The sequence below is a fragment of the Protopterus annectens genome, chromosome 3.part1 (assembly GCF_019279795.1).
Source record: "Protopterus annectens isolate FY-2018-M chromosome 3.part1, PAN1.0, whole genome shotgun sequence".
Taxonomy (NCBI): Eukaryota; Metazoa; Chordata; order Ceratodontiformes; family Protopteridae; genus Protopterus; species Protopterus annectens.
In genome coordinates, this window is record NC_056732.1 from 478,795,820 (window position 1) to 478,811,229 (window position 15,410).

Sequence of the window (15,410 nt, forward strand, 5' to 3'; positions counted from 1 at the left end):
ATCCATGTTAGGCAGAGCCCCTCAATGACCCTCTTCAAGAAAAATCTTGACAAGTGGATGGGAGATCTTAGGTTTACCCCTGGGATTTCTTCTGTGTCCCTACTAGACAGAGGCACAGTAAACTAACCTTAAAAGGGCTATCTTCTGTGACCTACTATACAGAGGCACAGTCAACTAATCTAAAAGGGTGGCGAAAGCCAAACACACTCTGGCTAGGCTTATAAATGCCCTAGGGCAGATAGCCTACTATCAACCTATGAAATCTGAAAATCCTGGGTACATCCTTACTTCTGATGCTCTCGGTTTGGCCTTTTGCTTTAACCCAGTGAACAGATTGAAATGTATGAATGGATTAATGAATGATTCGATACAAAATACGATTTTCTTGGAAGCCAGTAGATTGTAAACTTGACAATCAAATTTAAGAACCTAGGACGTTCCATACGTTCTGGATTAAGGCAGGCATACTGATACTTTTATTTACTCCTAATTAATTTTAAGTGTGTGCAAAGTACTGTTGAATGATGGAATCACACTAACTCAGCTCTGCAGGGAGGCAGCTACTCATCTTGTTAATCCTATATTACATGAGGAGGATTAATTGATCAAATCCAAATTCATTGAGTCCAGCCATGCAAAATGTTGTATTTTATGACTGGGAGTAAAAGTAGAGGAAAACATGGATCGGATATGTACTAGAAGCATTGTAACTGCTGGTTGGTTTGTGCGCAGCAATCTGCAGGATATAGCATAGGAAATATGTGCATTTCTTTTGCTGAGCGATTGCTATCACGCTTTTCCTCCGTCTGATAAGACTTTGCTGAGCGTTCCTGTCAGGCTCATTTTTTAGTGGCAGTGATGACGGGATAATTATTGGGGAAGTATCATGGTATCCACCCACGATTATGCAGACAATGAAGGCGAGCAAACTTTTTGTGTGTTTTCTTGTTTCGAATGTGACTGCTTACAACTGAACTGATGTATTTTACTTACAATACGCTACTCCTTTTGGATGTAATTCACATCACAGCATGCAAACAACGTGACACGTCCTATATTTATGTTTTTCTTCGAGATGATAAAGGGATATCTTAAATGACAACGTAAGGTACGTTGTAAACCCTACACTTTTGTGGCACCATACAGTTTTGCAGAGGAAATAGCACACATCGCATGATTAACATGCAACACTTTCACACATACGGGAAAAAGCAGTAGAAAATGTCAAAGTGCAATACCATAATCTCCTTAGCACTGCACTTCCAAAGAGCTGAAAGGTTTGCAGACATTCTTGGTATGAATGTTATGCAGACCTGAATTAGGGGCAGCGATGCACGTAAGAACTTTATAATCATAGCTCTCAACCTTCCATCTCCAAAATGAGGAACACTAGCCCTCATAATGTGGAACAAATGGGCAAAATGTGGAACGCATACTAATCATCTAGGTAGGTCACAGGATGGTTAAAATATGCTGGTTTTACTCATAAAGAAGATCTTTTAATGAATTAATATGAATCGTTTCTATTTACAATGGATTTCACTTAAAAACATTCCTAACACTGAATGTGTGACAAGAGTCTTTCTATGTGGAACTTTGGGGAACTTCGAGGAACGTGAACTTTTTAAGACCCCAAGTGAGGTACGTTCCTCGTAATGAGGTACACTTGAGAGGTATGTATAATAACCACAAACAGACTTACTTTCAAAGTTTTCGACTTTGAAAGTCTAAATAAGTTAATTTCTGCTAAGAGAACCTGTATTGCCTGGGACCATGTATGCTGAGCTGAGCTTAGTATTCCAAGGTTAAACACGAAATTCTAACTACTGATTGAAAACTTTGCAGGTGCCTCACAAGTGCTCCAATAGTATGCGCGCGCAAACCAAAGGGGTTACACCGTTAAAATTCCAGGAAAATCCGTTTCTCACTATATATATTACTTAATTGTTTCAAATGCACACGCAATACGTTATTAAACCTGATTTTAATAGTGTTGATATTCTTTTTACGAATCTGGTATAACACCCGTTCACAATGCCCACCTCTCTAACCAGCTGAAAGGAGGACAGGCGGTTTTCTGAGACTTTTAGCAATGATCTTCCTGATTTAAATGACGTGCCCCGAGCACACCTCAAGTTCAGAAACATATCCCTCAGAATCGCCCTGACACTCAGGAAGCGGGGCTGCAAGGTTTGACGGTGCCAGAGACATCCCCCTTGTGCCTTCTTCTCCTTTGTACCTGCTGTTTCCCAATTGGCTGCTGCCTGTCCCCTTCCTCTTATCAGGGTTAGTGATGCGGACAGGAATCAGCTAGGGGGAGGTAATCCAGTAGTGAAACTCATACCCTTAGTCAGTCTGCACGGAGAGACTGCAGGAAAAGCAACAACTGCTGTCAACAAGAACAACAGCAAGGCACCCTAACCACATCTCAGCCAGGTGTTCTCTCCACTGCCTCCAAGAAACAGCACTTCCATGATTTACAGCTAAGGTCTGCTCTCTTCTACTATATTTGGTTAGTTTTTATTTTCAGCAGAAAATCTCTTAAACTACACACAGGTTTGTAAACTACACCGCATGGCACTGAATTAAGGGCGCCACCTTCTAAGCATTGTGTGTAGTTTCTGCGTTTTTTCTGTTTATGTCTGCTGGATTCAAAGGGGTTGTTAGCACAGTAAACCTATTTCAATTCCATTCTGTCATCTAAAAAGGAATAGTGCTTATTTGTTGTTAAACTCGCTGCCGGTGCGTAAAAACAAGGTTGGGAATGTTGTTACCCACCCATGGGTAGGTGCAGAATAATTCACTGCAAGACTCGCAGTTAATTATAAAGGCGCTGACCAGCACAGAGAGAAAGAAGTGTGTAAAGAACTGAAAAGTAGCATGCTTACAGAGTTGAGGATCTCTGTGCAAAGCACACCTTTTTTTCAGGTATGTAGCTTACCTGTGTGACTCAGTACGTTGTCTTTGATCTGGGCCCATTTTTAACGTTTGATCTCTCTTATCTTTTGGGCAAGAGATTAGGGTTCTAAACAAGTATATCTTCATTCTACCACAGACATTCATGCGTTGGGATGTTTATGCACACTTGTTTGGTAGCAATACCTCAAGACCTGTGAGAAGAAGGCAGACAGCTCTAAGCTAAACAATTAGTGCCACAAAGATGCCATGACTCAAGGCTCCTAATGGGTTACTGGTTTTGCTATCCGTGTATGTGTGCAGTGTGCGTTTGTGCCCTTGCATGTAATAGGTGTGTGGAGCTACCCACTCCAGGTAGTTAAGAACAGGTCGTATGCTACACTATGGGTATCACTTAAATGAAGTAGTGAAATAGGATGATGATATCTGTTAGTTTAGGTTGTGGAAAGGATGTACATTTGATAGCATGTGGGTGATTAGAATGACGTGTTACAGCACAGTTGAGCTCTAAGTGTTTTATCTGGTTTGAATTAAATAACTCAACAGTTTTAAAATATGAATCCAGTTAATTTATTGACGTAGAACATTGTCCATTTTCAGCTGTTAATAGGATGCCGTATGGGACTGTTGTACAAAAAGAAATACTTTTCTAGGAATCACACTGCAGTGCCAGAGTGTTATAATGTATTATTTCTAGCTCTTATCTATTTATTACGAGCTGTTTTGGCTGTGACCGTCACTCTGTGCAGGCACAATAGTACAGTGACCACACGTTTCCATGTTCAGGGCCACAGTGGCACAAGGTTGGGTCATGGTTTTTGTGCGTTGCACTCACCTTCTCTTTTTAAAATGTTAAGATAAACAGCCTTTCCCAAGTTTAGCGACGTTAATCAAAAAATGGAAAAGGGAAGGCAAATGATTGCTTAACTTGCGTTAACTGGGAAATCACTGCCTACTAGAAAACATTGTCCACTTGTTTCCACGGCGTTGCTGAAGAACCGAATAGGTTCAGTAAATACAAATACATCACAACAAGTGCCTGGTATATTTATTAATTCAAATGAACCCCCCCCCCCCCCCGAAAAATATGCTTTTGAATGGGTTAACAAGAAGAATAGATGGAAATGTAAAGGGTAAGGAAATAGGAATCGATTAATGCAGCAGTATTCAAGAGGTTTTCATGCCTTTATGGTTGGTTGCACTTTTAATACATTCTGGGCAAATTTAATGTTATGTTTTCTGCGAAAGACATGCCATCGTGTCTTATTCTGTTTCATCTCTACGGACTGGAATGTTGGAGGTCAGTGATCACTGACCCTCTCAACTAGACAGTGTTTTTTTCCCAGTTTTCCTTACTCCCACAGTCACCACTTTTGTATACCACAAATGAGACGGCACAAAGGGAAGCAGGGATTTTTATAAAGTTTTCCTAGAGGTGGAGCGAGCAACGAAAGAGTGCTTAGCTTTGCCTTACACAGCGTACTGCCGCTTCCACTTCTTTGCTAGAGTTACCTGTGCAAAACATAGTTTCAAGGCCAGGTGAGGTGTGCATCCCGGGAATTTCACCAGCAATGACTACTTCCACCCGATAAGTGTTGGAGCTCTATCAAGCCAGCAGTTCCATAAGGTTAGTTCAGTTTTCATCTAGTAAGATATACATTTTTGATCAGGCAATATATTTCAGTTGGAGCACAGAAAAATCGATTGGAATGGCAGGATTGTAGGATTTTTTTAAATCCATTAGAAGACACAGATTTAATTCTCATATCTTCTGACTTTATACCACGTCATTTTAAATAGCTCACAGGACCTGACTTTTTAGTATTCCACTGGAGACAGACACTTATGTCCAGTGATATACACCTTAGCTCTACCTCAGGCTATTTTGCTTACTACAAATGTTCTATTCTACAGTTTAATGTTTCACTCATTCAGTGTTAAGATTTTAAAACAATGCTCACGATGAAGAATACTGAATTGCATAGCTCCAGGAATAAAGTTGTTTACATGTAAAACAGTATATTAACAGTACTTTTTGCTTTCTAGTTAAAATTGTTAGAGGTTCTTCCAGAATTTGCATGTTTGCTCTTCATTTTTGCAAGCATTGTTTTAGATTTGGGACAATGAAGATTAACATCTGTGTCTGGGGCCTTATTCAAATAGCATTATTTATTAACAATTATCCAATTAACAAGTTAACACTGCATACAAAAATGGTAAATGTATGTCCTCTCAAAAGATAAACTATGGCAGGGATATCTGACACAATATTTCCAGCATAGGGAAAGTATAGCACAAGAATGGGTCTCATTACATCCGAGTGATGCCTCCAGGTGCATCGCCAATTATCTCGTACTGACACCTCTAGGCGTCAAACATTGCTTGTTCATATTTGCATCAATAATTCTAAAACCATGCTATGTACAATGTTTTAAAAGATTTTAGCTTAAAATGTTCACAATGGCAAACTCAACTGCATTAATATCTGACCTCTGTCTAGTGCAGCTAAAGAGATATTAATGTTGTTTTTATTATATTAATTTAAATAGATATAATTTCCACATTTTTGAAATATCTCAACAACCAAATAACACAGACGGAACCTCTTAGCCTTATATGAAAGCCCAGCAAGGTGAATAAAATGTTCTGGCAGTCTGTGTGTAAACTTGAGTGGTTGTTGAGATATAAGTTATTTACAAAATATTACAAACATACAACATACTGTGACTTAAAACATTTGGTTTAAGACCTAGAACTTAAAGAATACTACCACTATAAAAATAGTTTGTGCTGAAGAATTTGCCATTTAGACTTCTTTCATAACCCCTATAGTTCCAGAGACAAGCATTTATTTGAAATGTCAGGACATGATTTGATTCTGTCAAAAGGCTTAGGCTCCGCCCATTGGGAGTTACAGTGCAAACTTGCTGAGCTCCATTGGAATGAATGATAGCAAGTACAGAATGAGCTTTAAGTTATCATTTTAATATGTGGATAATAATATGCTTTAGAGAAGTCAGTCAATAAATGTATGTTGAGGGTAAAATGCTTGACAGTGCTTGCACATGACAGTACAGGTACAATGAATCATATCAGAGTTTGAAGAGTACATTGTACATTTAGTTAATGTTTTTGATTTAGTGACGCCCGATAGCAGGTGTTATCTGTGAGAAATGCATGAAAAAACTCTACCAGGTAGAATATGCCCTGATTCTGAAGAAGTGAATTGAAATTAATGTATACAAAAGAATTGTGCTACAGAAGTCTAGCTTTAGATGTTAAAATCTTCCTCAAAGGAAGAACAGAGTATTAATGAACTCATTGGGCAGCAAGGAAAGGAATTTAGCTGAGAACAGAAAAAGCAGGTATCAGTGATATTTGGAGATAGCATTTTAGGTTTTTACTTGTCTAGAGACAACAGTTTTGTTTGCATCTTGCAGTGAAAATTGATGTGTACAGATGAAGTGTTTTAGTTCAGGAGAGATAGTACTAAACTCTAAAGTTCAACTTGGGAGTAGCTTAGAATGAGGAATCTGGCGTTAAGTACTTGAAACTACTGAGACCCCCAAGTTGGATCTTATTGTACACAGTGGAGATATTTCAAAAAGCAGCTTAAAGTTGAGGTGTGGAAACGTCTTATAGGAACTTGTTATTTCTGAAGTATATATGAAACACGCCTAAAGCAGTTTCAGAGCTAATTATAATGGACTGGCAACTGACGGATATTTTTCAATGCTAGTAGAAGTCTAGATTGTGCAGAATGGGGCAAAATCATCAGAATGTATTACAGAAAAATAGATTCTTGTTTAACCTCATAGAGAATAAGAAAGGCTGCAGAGATAATTAAAGGACCTTGCTCTGAACACAAGGACCCAACATTACAGTTGGAAATCCTGGAGATTAATATGTTGCTTCTAATTTGTCAGATAGCAAAAGGTTATGAAAAGACATCTGAGGATGAGAATGTAGTTACAAGAAGTTAACAGCTTGTAATGACATATTCCTTTTTGATATTAAAATATTGTAAGTGTAGTGGAACTGTAGAGTTATGCCCTCAGTATTTTGATTAATTCAGTAGTTTGAGTAAGACAGTGTGGTGCCCAGTCTTGCTTTCTAGTTGCTGATGGTATGGAATTCGATCAGAAGTAAACAGGGGTGAGGTGGAGTAGAACACATTGTAGTGTGTCAGCCAAGAGTGTATCATTTTTGCAAGCTCTGAAAGAATTGAAAGGTTGCATCTGCATTCTTGTACAGCTGTGTCACTAGTATGGTAGGCTCTGGCATGCCACACAGCTGTGTCACTGTTATGTTAGGCTATGGCATGCCACACATCTGAGTCACTGGTGTGTTAGGCTATGGCATGCCACACAGCTGAGTCACTGGTGTGTTAGGCTCTGGCATGCCACATGACTGTGTGACTGTTATGTTAGGCTATGGCATGCCATACAGCTGAGTCATGGAAGTGTTAGGCTATGGCACGCCACACAGCTGTGTCACTGTTATGTTAGGCTATGGCATGCCATGCAGCTGAGTCTCTGGTGTGTTAGGCTATGCCATTGAAGAACATATCGGTTGTATGATGTTCAGTTTTGCAGCCCCAACATTCATGATGCCATTACACAAAACTAGGTTTTTAGCAGAGGTCATTGCACTTTTATTTCTAACTTTTTGTTAATTCCTGAGAGGAGTAAAAGTTAATTTGCAAAACATTTTCTACAGAATTCTCTAAAGTTAGACTTTTTTGTTTTCTAAAAAGTTGTTCTTTTTTGCTATTTCATTTGAGATTAAAATACCACTAGCAAATCAGCTATTGTTGTTAGTTTACTCCCAAGTGTAGTATCTACTGTAAACTGTCTTTCGGCTTTTCCCAGTTAGAGGTCGCCACAGTGGAACTCCAGTCCGCTAATGATTGGCAGTGAATTTTTACGGTGTTGAGTTGCCAGCCTGGTGCCCAACCTTCAAATAAGGCACACCCACACATGCTCGCACCTACCTGCATGTCTTTAAATTCACTCGCCCGTGGGGAGGACATGCAGACTCCACACAGAAGGCACTCCAGCCGCGAATCGAATGGGAGAACATCTTGCTGTGAGGCGACAATGCTATCCGCTGCACCACTGTAGTATCTACTGTAACAAAAAGAAACAAATGGTGAGAACTGATGTATTTGAAATGATCCCTACAGGCATAATAAACACTTGTGTTATGGACTGAAGCAGTGTGAGAGGTCATGAAGCCAAAGAGCAAAATATATGTAAGCCAAAGCACAGCTGCATAAAGACTTAGAAAAATCAAATTACTATATAAACAACATTCAGAAAGTGATATAACACCATATCCTTGTCTGATAATGAAGAAAGTAAAAACTTTGTCGGGGTGAGTTAGTCTGAGTAATGTAGCTTGGGTCAAAAGTTTAATGGAGATTTGGAATTATAGGATATACAAGGCTAATCAGTCAAGTTGACCATGTGTATCTTGTCAAATACCCACCCTCATACTTCTCCACTTTTTCTAAGGAGTATGAAGCCTATAATTAATTTAAGGGTACTCATCCAGTAGTCCAGGTTACATCCGAAGGATATCTGGGAATACCAGTGAGCCACATTGCTTGACTTGCAGTGGAAGTCCATTCCATAACAGGGAGAGACACTGGGTGATGAACCTATCCCTCCATCTTGTTTTACTTATGGGTAATGAACCTATCCCTCCATCTTGTTTTACTTATTTGTTGATGTGGGATAAGATCTCTCTTTTAGTGTCAGTTGCACCCTTCACCTTACTGAAAAAAGTCAGGAGTAACAGGATCTCTACAGGCATGGTAAGCTGGAGACAAACCACCCCCCAAAGTCTAAGATACAGGTAGAGGTATAGGACTTGAGTTTCTCTCGATAAACTGAGATCCTTGAGATCAGATATCTTTTTGATGAAGAACCATTTTTTTACGAGTTTCTTAGTGTGTCCAGTGAGTTACATGTCAAAGGGTGCATTATATTCTAGGATGAGTCCAACTAGAGACGAATATAGAGGGGGTGGTCATTTTCTTGGACTTGGAAAAGACTTCCTTAGTAAGTGGTTATGAAATACAGTAGGATTTCCTGACTATAGTACCCAAATGGTGGTTCAAGGACAGGGAACATTATTCACAGGTGCCCAGATCTCTAACTGCTGTATAGCTTGATAATGTAGTGTTGTTAATTCTGTAAGCTGCAGTGATTTGTTGTTTGCTGAAGGGGATAATACTACATCAATTTGTGTTTAGTTTCAGCCCTTTTCCTTACACCATGTGTTTACTAGTATAAGCTTTTTCTGAAGGATGTAATTATTTCTGAGTGTTGTGACAATTACATCCAGTTTGCAATCGTCGGCAAATATGGTCAACAAATTTCCTGGTTTTCATTTATGAGGTCAAAGAAATAAATACATATCAGGAGAAGAGTAAGCACAGACCCATAGGAGACATGTCTAGTCACCTTCTCTCTGTTGGAAGAGGCATCTGTTACAAGGGCAATGTTCGCTTCATCTTTAAGCCCATTGGAGACAAATCTTACCACTTGAGGATCACTGTTTAAGGCCAGTAGCTGCTTTACAATTGCTTCATATGAATTGGTATTAAATGACTTAACCAGATGAAGATAAACATCATAAACAGTATGACTACTATTGACCACATAAGGGATCTACTCAAATAAGTCAACACGATTCAATAGGTACGATCAACTTTTTATGAAGCCAGTCTGCTGTGGTTTGAGCCCAGTGAGATTTTTTTTTTAATCACAATCAATGAGGTCGGTAATGATGTTCTCCATGACTTCACAGATCAGACTCAGGCCTGAAGTAGTGGGTTCATCTTGTGGTAGGGCATCACCATAGCAGTGTTCCCGAAATCTGGAACATAGACTGTAGCACTTGCTGAGTACCTCTAAAAATTGTTTAACCTCAGCCTAGCATGTTTAGCACTGTTTATTAGACAACCCAGTATGTTCATAGGTTCACAGGTATATGCTTGGCTAATGACCACTAGGGACTTTATAAGCCTAGCCACACAACCCAACCCAATTTTGTCCTCTTTTAACATATGCATCTTAATTGGATAGGGATGTTTGTTAAGAGGGATATGTTAGTTAGGAGGCATATGTTAGTTAGAAGGTTGCTAAAACGTTGTGTGTTTGTGGGGGGTATGTTAGTTAGGAAATGTTTACTGTCAGACTCTGTCTATACGAGACATAGGGTTCAGCTGGTGGATGAATATATGATTCCCAATCCAATGGTCACAGTTACATTTGCATAGGGTTAGGGATTGTGTTTCACATGGATGGGGAGCCTATTCCAGTGCATGGGGATGTTTTGCGATGCATATCTGTCTGAACAGCATGTTCTATTTATGTCGTAATATTCAGATCCCTGGCTCTAGTGTTTCTGGTGCCACTCATTTTGCGGATGTGAAAAAGGTCCATCAGGGATGGATCTCAAGATGACTTGAATGCCAAGCACAGTTCACCTCTCAGAAACCTGTAGAAGATTGAGTTTAGTGACAGGCTGTAAGGCAATCTTTATAGCGCAGTGTATTAATAACCTGGATTCTCTGGGTGAGGAACCTCTGCGGGCATTCCAAGTGTTGTATATACCTATACTCAATGATGGGTCTAATAAGGGCCAAGTAGAGTGGCACTATAGCTTCCTTGGACCTAGATGCCATACCCTTACTTATAAGTTGGACAACATAGAATGATTTTCTTACTAACTTGACTGTTGCTGGTCAAAGGTCAAATTACTGTTTGCATGTTCCCAAATCTCTAATTATCAAGTCAACTCTTAGGGTTCTCTTATCAATGGAATAATTTGCCTGGGTGGATGTGTTCCCAAAAGGCACTATAATATACTTCTTTGCATTGAGTTTTAATCTGTGGCTTTGTCATCATTCATTTGTCTGGTAACACCTCTTGCAGGAGGTTAGTGTCATGGAGGGAATTTATGATAGCTCCCAATTTGCCATCATCTGTGAACTTGGTGAGCAAGATGTCCTTGACATTAGCCTTGACCTCCAAGAAGTAGATGCCAAACAGGAACGGTCCCAGCATGGAGCCCTGTGGTACTCCACTGGTGAACTACCTCTTGATGGAGGAGGTCTCACCAATCCTCACTTCCTGGGTCCTAGCTGTTAGCCAGCTGGCAATCTGGTGAGTTTATTTATTTATTGGCATTTGATCATTGGGAAAACCCAACTGGGTAGAAGCCCATTTTCAATGGGGAAAGCTCCAAATTATTACAAAACATTTTAAGAACAATATTTTTACAATCTTCAAAAAATAAAACAAAAACATCTGTGGTTTAAAATAATTACAACAAATTAGACATGATATAAAAACATTGGTTAACAGTCGTTACAAGGTATATGACAATCATTTAATATTCAGAGAAATATTAGACAGTTTGTAGAGAAATTAAAGGTAAGTTAGTCTAATACAAATAGGAATTGCAATATGAAGTGAGGGAAAAACAGGCTAATGGTATATTTAGAGAGAAAGTCAGGAAAGAGAATTAGCAGTAAGGAAGTAAGTGATGAAGGGAGAGTAAGGAGGTATAAGGAATGAAAATTTACTTGTTCACATTTAGGATATAGTTTATCCTGGTTTTGAGCAAGAACAGAGCCAGATTTTAGTCATAAAGTCTTTCAGAGTGGTTTTAAAAGATGGGAGGGAGGCTGTGGACCTGACGGATACAGGTAAGGAGTTCCAGGCCTTAGCAACCTTGTATGAGTACAGACAATGCCCGGGTAGGTTTGCTACGTTTGTAGACAGAGAGGAGTTTTTGGTCACTGGATTGCAATAACCGACTGGGAATAAAGTTGTGTAGAATGTTTTTTAGTGCTGGACAGGCAGGTAGATGCTGGTTAATTTTATGGGTGGTGAGAAGTTGTGGATATGTTAGTTGACGAGGCAGTTCTAACAAATTTAGGCTTTTCAGTGCTATACAGTGGTAGGTTCTGAAAGGAGCATTTGATGCAAATTTAGCAACTTTGTTATAGCATTGTTCAAGTTTTAATTTTTGTAACGCCTGGAGTTTAGCAAGGATGGGAGCACCATAAAGAAGTGTGGGGAGGAGATAAGTAGTGGCAAGTGTAGTTTTAGTTGCATCAGTGAAAATGTTTTTGGCTCTGTAAAGCATCCCTAGTTTATGATGAGTTTTTCTTATGCAATTTTGTATATGCAGGTTGAATGTAAGGTTATCTCCACTATCACCCCTAATAGTTTGCTATGAGAAGTGACTTTAATGGCTGTGTTATCAAGAGAGAGGACTTTAAATATTGTTTTAAGGGCAGTGCTAGTACTATGGGAAGGGTAAAAGCCATTTTGTGTAGGGGATAGGAGATCTTCCTACAGGAGGTAATCTAGCAATTATTTTTTTTTTAGTTCATTTTTCAAATATTCTCATGAGGAGAGATAAGATTGCTATAGGTCTAAAGTTATTAATGTCTGTTGAATTTCCTCCTTTGTGCAGAGGGATAATATGTGAGTTTTTCCAGAGAGTGGGAATGTGGGATTCCAAGACTGACCTATTTATAAGGACTGAGACAGGATAAGCAATGCTACTGGCTGCTATTTTTAGGTACTCACTTGGAAGATCACCATCTAAAGAAGAGCATGGTTTAAGTTTGTTTAAGAGTAGTTTTATATAGGATGTTGGCAAGGTTTGAAGGTGAAAGTGGATGTGGTGATGTGTGGCTGTTGGGCAGGATTGGAATTAGATGCTGAGGAATCCTTTGTTAGAGATGTTATACTATCTATATAATAAGAGTTGAAATGTATTGAAGTTTTGAGTTGTGATTTATTAGGAGAGTGGTCTGGGTTGAATTTTTGGCCAGGATGTAAGATTTCTTTAATGGATGTCCAACTTTGTTTAGAGCTGTGTTTAGTATTATTTTGAAAGTTATTATAGTATAGTTTTGTCTTCATTTATTTGCTTTTTAGTACGATTGCAAAGCATTCTGAAGTTTTCAAGATATTGAGATGTTTTATATTTTTGCCATTCTTTCCATGCTTTTTCACCATCTTGCATTAGCATTCTACTCTTTTTGGGTAGCCAAACTGCATTATGCATTTTCAGTCTCTTTCTTCTAGGAGGTGCAAGGCTATTTAGGATATTTAGAAAAGCTGTATTGAATTCAGTTGCAGCATTGTCTAAGGGGAGGATTTTAAGGAAATTCCAGTTAGTAGATGATAGTGTAATGATGAACATTTTTGGGTAAAACTTGGAAAGGATATGTGAGGTTTTATAAATATGCTGATTAACTGGATGTGAGATGTCTAGTCACATAGATTGGGAGATAATCACTGAGAGAGTCTGACATTGTACCTGTGGTGGAGTATTTGCTAGGGTCTGATACTAGGATCCAGTCTAATAGAGAAGTTGTCTTGCTATAATGTGAGGGGCTATTAATTATTTGTGCAAAACCATATAAGTTCATGTCAGATGAAGTTGAGTTAAGAGTTTCTGTCAACCAATTGACATTCACATTACCTAGTAATATTCTTTCTTGTGGAAATGTCATGGGTATCAAATGTAGGATATCTTCCAGTATAACTGTATTTCCACCAGGAGGGATGTAAAGGGCAGTAATGCGTATTTGTTTATAATTGTTTATTTTGAGGAAAGCAATAAGAAGCCCTGCTGAACTGAATGTTGGTGCCGGTTTGCTGTAAGGAGAAATGTGGTAGGTACTGAAAAATATTAAAGCAATGCCACCACTTTTCCTCTTTATGTGGTCATTACAGATGATATTTGTTTATGCTGGATTTAAGCCACGTTTCAGTTGTAACGAGAACATCAGGCTTAAGACGGGCAATCCAGCCATGTAGTTCAACAGTTTTAGTTATACTTCTAACATTTATTGAAGCAAAAATTAGATCACTAGGGTTGGGGACTGGCTGTTGTTGGGTTACAGAATTGTATCCAGGATTAGGGTATATATCTCCTCCTAGAAGGATTTTAGTATATTGGGGAATTATGCATACTTGTTTTTAAAGAGGATTCTTGCACTAAATTTTGTTTTGGTTTGAGTTGAAGTGCAATTGATCAGCTTATATTTGGAATAAAGGTGAGGAGCAATATTAAATAGGTTTGGTGCAGTGTGTGGAGAGTGTAAAGAGGAAGTATGGATAGGTGGTTAGACTGAGTTGGAGAGATGTTGCGAGATATTATTGAGTCATGGTAGGATGAAAGATGGCACAGTAGGAGGAGAAGAACAGAGGATAAACTTATGAGTAGCATAATTAAGTACAGGAATCTGTATTTTATAGATGTCAGGTAGTGGGAAGTAGCAATGAAGAAGGAAACAAGACGTTGCAGGACAGTAGGAGACTCAGCAATGGTGGATTCTGAAAGCTGGAAGAGGACAGGTAATGAGGGAAGTATTTTCTATAAAACTCTGTACTATAAGAGAAGAGAGGTAGGCTGTTCTGTTATTTTGTCTGGAATGTAAGGAATCGAGGGGTATTAAAGGCTAGAATATAATGATGAGTTATGCAAGGATTTATGCTTAGTTCAGGGAGTTAGTCCACAATACCTGAGTGGGGGATTGTATCGACTATCTTAGCCAAGTCTAGGTAGGTGGTATGCACTGTTGTTCCTTCATTCACTGATGTGATGACCTTCTCAAAGAATTCTACTAGGTTAAGCATGACCTTCCTTTGACAAAACCTGGCAAACTGGGATTGGTCCAGCGTCTGTAGGTTGGCAATGTCTTTGTTGATCATTTCCGCGAGACTGGCTGACTTTGTCCATGACTTTTTTTCCTTTTGTTATATACCCTGTTAATATTAGAATTGCTAATAAATAACCACATTTCGTGGTAAAGGCAGTTCTTACATACATCAAATACTTGGGCCACCAAAGAATGTTTAAGTAGAATATACAGTATATTGATGTTTTATTTTATTGATCTCCTTCATCTGTCATTAAAGAGGTCACCAGAATAACCACCCATTACAAATCATCCATTCAAATAATCATCCTTTTAACTCTATTGGTTGTGTTTAAAAATTAATTTTCTGTTTCTCAATTGCTTTTAGATAATTGGTTAAAGTGCTACACACATTATTAAGTAAAATACTCATAGTACAAACATTTTAATCCAGTTTTTATAAAACTTTTTTTTATAAAAACTTTTTGTGTATTTGTTTTAAAACTTCTTGTATTTAAAAACTACACGTTTAAATATGTGTCTTTAATTAGATTTAATTATGAGTGAATTGAATGAAAAAATATAAATTTCAAACAAATGTGTAATCATACATTAGCTGAATTATTTACTTTATAAATGAAAATATTTTATGACTTTGTCACCCTTACCTTTAGAACTGGGCCCAAGGACAAATGGTCATTTAGTCTTGGGAAACACAAGCATTTAACTGTAACTGTCAGACCAATTCCTGGTATTCTAGGTGACTCTCCCATTGCCCTCCTCGTTCATTAGGCACCACTTGCTGAAGTACCCA

General features: G+C 38.5%; 1 protein-coding gene across 2 annotated transcripts in view; it reads left to right on the top strand.

Annotated features, from left to right (window-relative positions):
- Nucleotides 1-2,324: 2,324 nt before the first annotated feature.
- Nucleotides 2,325-15,410, top strand: part of COL14A1 (collagen type XIV alpha 1 chain) — a gene marked incomplete at its 3' end in the record, with an annotated part of 1,869,522 nt that continues 1,856,436 nt past the window's right edge. Inside the window, 1 exon segment of one of the 2 annotated variants that reach the window (XM_044066920.1) lies at nucleotides 2,325-2,488. 2 annotated transcript variants of the gene reach the window in all.